This window comes from Nanorana parkeri, unplaced genomic scaffold (genome assembly GCF_000935625.1).
Source record: "Nanorana parkeri isolate BGI_ZX_2015 unplaced genomic scaffold, ASM93562v1 scaffold392, whole genome shotgun sequence".
NCBI classification, from domain to species: Eukaryota; Metazoa; Chordata; class Amphibia; order Anura; family Dicroglossidae; genus Nanorana; species Nanorana parkeri.
Window position 1 is genome coordinate 170473 of NW_017306660.1, and position 6918 is coordinate 177390.

Sequence of the window (6918 nt, forward strand, 5' to 3'; positions counted from 1 at the left end):
ATATGAATTTATTATTAATTTATTTTATTCAGGTTTATTGGTCCTTTTATTGGGTGTGATTTGCTGCTTTGAAACATCAAGAGAATTGAGAGTCCAGACCAGACCCAGCAGGAATTTTTTATGGCCCCCAGGCCACATCCGGCCCTTTGGCTGTGCCTGTCCGACCCACGGTCCGTCCATGAACTGAGCCCAGACCGTGATTGCCAACCTGCACTCAGCTATAACTGGCTGACAGTGGATGCGCTGAGCTCCAAGGCCGGTGCATCCACTGCCAGCCATAGCCTAGCACAGACCTCCCTCCTCCTCAGTCGTTGGTTGCTAGGACTGCTGGTGTCCTAGCAACCAACGACTATCAGTATCGGTACTCAGTATCGACAAGTACCAAAATATAAAATATCAGTACTTGATACCGAAAACCGGTATGGGTACATCCCTACTAATTTGTATTGAGATTGTAGTCCATCATGGGAGTGAACTTGGAGCGGTGACTACTTTACAACACACACAGGGACCATGGGGAACAAAAGTATCCCCCCTCCAGAAGGAAGGACAGTGTCAGCACACATTCAGAGATGATTGGAGGATCTGCAGCCGAGTGATACACAAATAAGATACATGGGGGGGGGGATTTATCAAAACTGGAGCAAACTGAATCTGGAGCAGTTGCCAATCAGCATCTCTCTTCAGTTTGTTCATGTAAGATTTGAAAATGAAAGAGAGAAGCTGATTGGCTGCAGTGCAAAACTGTTCCAGATTTCCTCTGCTCCAGTTTTAATAAATCCCCCCATTGCTGTTAATAGTTAAGGAACTTGAATGTATTTTTAAGATCTAACTCCTGAGTTTAGTGTCACTTTATGTAAATAAATGAAACCAGCCAATCTAAAGAATATTGTTCCTTCACTGGTTTGAGTAAGCACCAAAACACAGTCTACTGGGACAACATGGCAGCAGGTTGGGCACCAGCACCTTGTGTTCCCTTCCCCTCATAGCCGCCCCCTCACTTGTCTCCTGTAACATTGCAGCACTGGATTAGGCGGCTTAAACAACCTATCCCGTCTCTACCCATGCCTTTGCCACCTTAAAGTGACAATAAAGTCAAAAACGTTTTTCCCTCCCCCCAGTGTTAATTAAACACTTACCTTAAATGATGTCTCTTAATCCGATCTTCTTCTTCTTTCCCGATGTTTTCATCTGTCCCTCCAGCGGTGCGGCGGCTCTCCGATCCCGCGCTGACTCCTCTGTCCTTGCTGGCACTTCCTGTGCCGCGGTGTCTGCATGCAGGTGCACACCGTCCATAGACTTACCTTGCGTCTCTGCTCGTCCCCCGGCCAAAAATACGAACTGCGCATGCGCCCGTCCCAAGATGCTTTGCGGCCGCCCGAGCAATTTTAGGATTTTCGGACGGGAACGTGCGGCGAAGACACAGATGAGTTTAAACGTTTTTGTTTTTTTAAAGGAGTACTATGAGGTGGGTGCTTTTCACTCATCCTCATAGTTCTAGTAGATCGGGAAGTGAGCGAACACATACCGGCGGTTGCTCACTTCTCGATCCTGTCACGGCAGAGAGCCGTGACAGGGGAGGGACTGGATTCCCCCATCCCCGCTCCGATCCTCCAGCGCTGACTGGCGGAACGGATGGGGGAGGGGGCAGGTACAGCTGGCTCTGACTCTAGGTAGGCAGAGCCAGCTGTCACTCACGTAGCTGGGCGGATCCAGACATAATTGTCGGATCCGCTTCAGCTTCGGCGTCTCAGTGTATAATGAGCCGTAGCTCGCGGTATACTGAGCTTAGGGTGACCGGAGGACGCTAGTTTGTGTCCTCCCGCTACCCTCAGAAGAACTATGGGGAAAAGCCCTAACCCCATAGTTCTCCTTTAACTTTTTGCATATATCTACTGCTTGCTAGCCTCATCTATATGCAAAAAACCCCGAAGGGTTTAGAAGCCCTTTAAACTATCCCATCTCTACGCATGTCTTTGCCACCTTAAATTACCTCCATTCCAAGTGCTTTCCATGTGCATCCAAAACTTATATGCAGATACTGTTTCCAAGATCAGCTCCATGGAAAAAAAAAATAAAAAAAGATTCCACAGCTGACCTTAAAATTAATTGTAAAAAGCCAAGGTCCAAATTGTTTATCTTTAAAACACGGAGGGGAAAAAAAAAAGAACCCCAAGAGAGCGCGAGAATGAAAAAAAGAGTCAGGACACTTTATACAATAAAATAAAATGAAATATCCGCTCCGGGGCCCCTCCAGGAAAATCAGACGGGATTATAAGAACTAACGTGTCATTTTCCACATCAAAATATCAAAAAAGATTTGATACAAAACATCAACTTTAAAAAAACATCTTAAAACAATTAGTTTTTTTTTTTTATTCTGAAAGCTTTCCAAAACGTGAGATTTCATATGTTTTCTACACTTTGTTGGCGGCTTATCTGAGGAGGTTTGAGGGAACGGGGCTTCCCAAAATCTGCTGATGTGAAAAAATAAAGGCTTACAGCTGAATTCACAGATGAAATACATTTATATACTTGCCAAAGGATTTGGATTTCTGTCCATCCGGTTCTGACATTTACACAGCTCTGCTCTGTCTGGCAGGACGGGAGACCTGATTTTTTTGTAACCTTCCGTCAGCTGTCGTTTCATCTGTTTATGTTTTGCCGTCTCTGGTTCCTCCCCTCCCCTGTCATCAAAATGCAAATTAAATTTTTTAGGGTTGCACAGATACCAAGTACAGTACTCGGTACAAGTACGAGTACATGCACCGATACTTTTGAGCTCCAAGACTACACTAGAGAAAAATGCAAAAATTAGGAGGCGGCTGTCATGTGTAAGGAGCACACGGAGCTCCCGGGATTTGTACATCTCTGTTCTAATGTATGATTTTGTTTTTATAAATATAAATAAAGGATGCACAGATACCAGTTTTGCGAGTATGATTACTGGTACTTGCCGAATACTTACAAGTACGAGTACTGATACATTTTTGTTTAGTGTCATGTGACAGTTTTTCTAAAATAATACAGACTAATGATTTTAGGACAGTGGTGGAGCGCCAGAGCCCGGTCCCAGCTGTAACCGCTGCAACCCTGGTAGTGCTCATGAAAATGCCAAGTAGCGGCACTGGTACTCGAAAAGTATCTGTGCATCCCTAACATTTTTTAATAATACCTTTCAGTTTTCATTGCATAACTTATTTTTTTATACCCCCCCCCCAGGATTTATATTGCGCCAACAGTTTGCGCAGCGCTTAAATGCAGACTGATGGCTGGTGGGAGGGGCAAGCAGGGTGCTGTACTGTGTGTAGCTTCCTCAAAACATCACCCTGCCTCAATACTCCTCTCATGAGCCCTCAGTCCTAATGCAAGCAGTGGGCCAGCTTTTGGGGAGGAGTTATGCAAATATCAAAATGCGTTGATGGGCGGGTGTCAGTCTGGAGGACTTCCTGTGCTAACTCACTGCTCCTTACTCCTCACTTCTTCAGTCAGGCTCAAAAATAAAGGGGCACGCTATCTTTTTTTTCCTTATTCTCAATCCTTTCTATGTATGGCATTCCTTTTCTGCACCTGGCTATGCCACAAGCTCCACCTTTGTGTTGCCGGCATCCCTCTGTATTGTGGATGGCTTTCAACTTAAGCCCCCAAAAAATGTAAGATAGGATGTCACATAGGCCCAACGCCCTTCCTGAGCCCATTGCCCCCTCACCTAATGGAGTGTGAATAGGAGTTTGCACCACTCAGAGCCATGTGACAAGAGGCTACACTGATGCCCAGAGACGCACATAACACGACTTGTGGTATGGGCCTTCCATGGATTATATTCACATTACAGGTTAACACAATTGGAGCATTTACTGGAAAGCATGAACACTTCCCCAAATCGTTTTGTTTCCTGGAGTTGCTCTCTAACCTGATTCCCCTCTAGTGCAGGTGACAAGGCAACTGTCATATAACTGTCCTTACCATCTTGTCTTGAATTGTATTGTGATTGTAATGTCTTCCCTATATTGTAAAGCGCTGCGCAAACTGTTGGCGCTCTATAAATCCTGTATAATAATAATAATAATAAAGTCTTACGGGTACCAATATCACAATTTGAAAAAAGATTGAGCAGACTTTTTGTATTTCACGTCAAATATGTTTCCAGTGAAAGTACCAAATTTTAACCAGAAATCATTCTTCGGCTAAAAGTTACTGAGGGTAGTGAGATCAATAAAGTGGGAAAATTGTTACTTTGTCTATTGCGTGTTCTGTCATTATAGTGTAGTGTGGAATGTTCACCACTAGGGGGCTTCATGAGGCAACAGAGAGGAGGCACTGAGACAAGAATGCAGATAATAATAACAATAATAATAATAATAATTATTATTATTATTATATAGATAAGTTGGGAAAGAAAGAAAGAAGGAAAGAAGGGAAGAAAGAGAGAAAGAAAGAAAGGGTAATCTAATTCATAAACATTACATAAGCTTAAACTTGTTAATGTAATTAAAAAATATATATTTTCAATATTTTTAAATCTGCAGGTGTCTTTAAAATAATCCCTGGTGATCCTGCTATCCTTGTTTAGGCATTTGCTATTATAGGGTGACAACGCTCTGTCCCTGCCTTCCAGTTGTGCTCCTGAGTTGTCATGCTGTCACGCTTCCGATGGGGACTACAAGTGTCCTTTTCAAAAAGGTCTACTGTTGTCACCATCAGGGAACCTGCCCTGAGAAGTGACACGCAGGCATTGCTGGAGTGCATGTAGACAGGAAGTGGCTGGAAAGTGGCTGCAGGAGTTTAACAGCGAGAAAGGACAAAAAACAGGAAACAGCATTTTTTTAATTGTTTGTGATACACGGTGCTTTAGCAATACTCGGTGCTTTGGCCCAATTCAGTTTACATCTACTTTCAAATCAATATTCCACGGTGCAATCTTTGCTACTTTAAAACCCACAGATTTACCTAAAACTTTTATACAACTGTCTGCTTAGACAACCCATTCAGTCTCTAGACAATCAGACCGACCCCTGCACTAAATATTTGTTGGCTGATCAAAAGGAGATTGTACAGTCACATAGTAATGTATATGGTCAGCTGTAGAGAGTTGAGCTATCGTGATTGATAGGTGCTCTAATAGCTCATACACACATCCAAGTGTTTTCTTGGCCCAGGGCCGTCCCTATAATGGGTCAGCTTTTGCCTCAGGCGGCATCTCTTTGGGTCATGTGTGGGGAGGGGGGCAGGCAGCACAAAATGGCCACAATGTTTGCAGTGTCTTTGCTGCCCCGTTTCCAGCCAGAGCATCCCAGCACTAAGCATCTCTCCACCCAGCTCTTAGCAACCTGGAATGCGCTGGCTGGTGTCCCGCTCAGCTTCTGGTAACCAGTGACGTCCCTGCAGAGGAGCTGGGCAGGACATCGGCCAGAGCTGAAACCAGAGCTGGAACCAGAGCTGATGCAGAGGCATAACCCCCCAGTTAGCATGCATCAAAGCTGCCCCCTCCTTCCCGTCTCAGCTGGCGGAAAGGCTAGGGACGCCCCCGGCTTTGCCCAGCAACATTAATGTAGCATTCAGGTTAATGGCAAATTTTTTAAAATGTTGTAAACAAGAGCTGGAATGTTTGTTTTTATTTCAGGGTTGGTAAATAGGAACTTCGGGGACCAGACCCGGGCAGATTTGCACATCCGTTGTAAGAAGTTGATACTTGATGGATTGGCCAGGCAGGTACGCCAGTGCTGTTGCTTCTCTGCGCCTATTGCATTATCAATGTGAATCAAAGGGATGACCACACCTGGGAACTTACCAGATCTGGTCGGCAATGCCGTCTTCTCACTAACGTTACGCGCCTGGCTCCGTTCCCATGTAAACATAAAGAAAATTTTCTCTATGATGAAGCCCTTGCTGAGTAAAACATGTCAGAATGAGGCTTGGCCTGAGTGGACTTTTCTGTGATCTTGCCCTGGAACAATACATTTTTGTGAAGGCTGATGCCATTGAAAGGGGTCCGGCTTGTTGGTGGATGGGGGAATCCCTCCCGTCAGTCCCTGCCTGGCCAAGATTTTTTGACTCTGCTCCTTCAACAAATTTTATTAGAAAAATCGGGGTTAGGGTGGGGTCCCGACACTGGTTGAATTTTGGCCAAGACAGTAAGACAAAATTGAACCAGTATATGGCCAGCTTTAAGGAAAAGTTCCCAAGTATGAGAATGGGGGGGAGGAGTTGGGGTCGAAAACAGCGTCCTTGCATAGGGCTCCTTTATGTATTTCTGGCCTGGACTTATATGTACCAATTTGTCCAATTTGGAAAGACTCACGCAACACATGAAGCACAAATTGTCTACATTCTTGAAACATGTGATCCTCTGCAGAATAATCAGAACCGCTTGCAATCGTTTTTTTAAGCAGTAATTAAAAAAGTGAATAGTAGATTTATCAATACGCACATCGTCCCCCTCCGGGGGGCCCCCATGCCAGGAGAAGGTTGGCCGGCAGGCCCAAGAGCAGCTCTATACTCACACCGGCACTGGAAGCATTTTGGCACCCGCGTGTGGACGGGGCCCAGCAGCTGCTAAAACACGCAGAAATGTGAGAGGCGAGGATGGTTTTGGTCAAGCCGCTGTTTTTTTTAATCCGCATATTTTTCCATTTTTTTTCTCCCATTTTTCTCCCTAAAGTCACTTTTCTGGCATTTTGGAAACCACAACGGAATCTATCTATGGGCCTGCCTGGCCAATCAAGTGTGAGTTATGTGCGCTGGACTTTGTCAGAGGTAACCATACAGAATGTGTCTGCGTGAGATTACAGAACTGACAGAATATAAACAGGTTATAACACCCGTCACAAAGACAGACCGGCTTATATAACGGAGCTCAAAGTAACGGTGGGTCTTTTAGCCCAAATTCACGCTAATGTAGCTCATGCAGGGTATGGC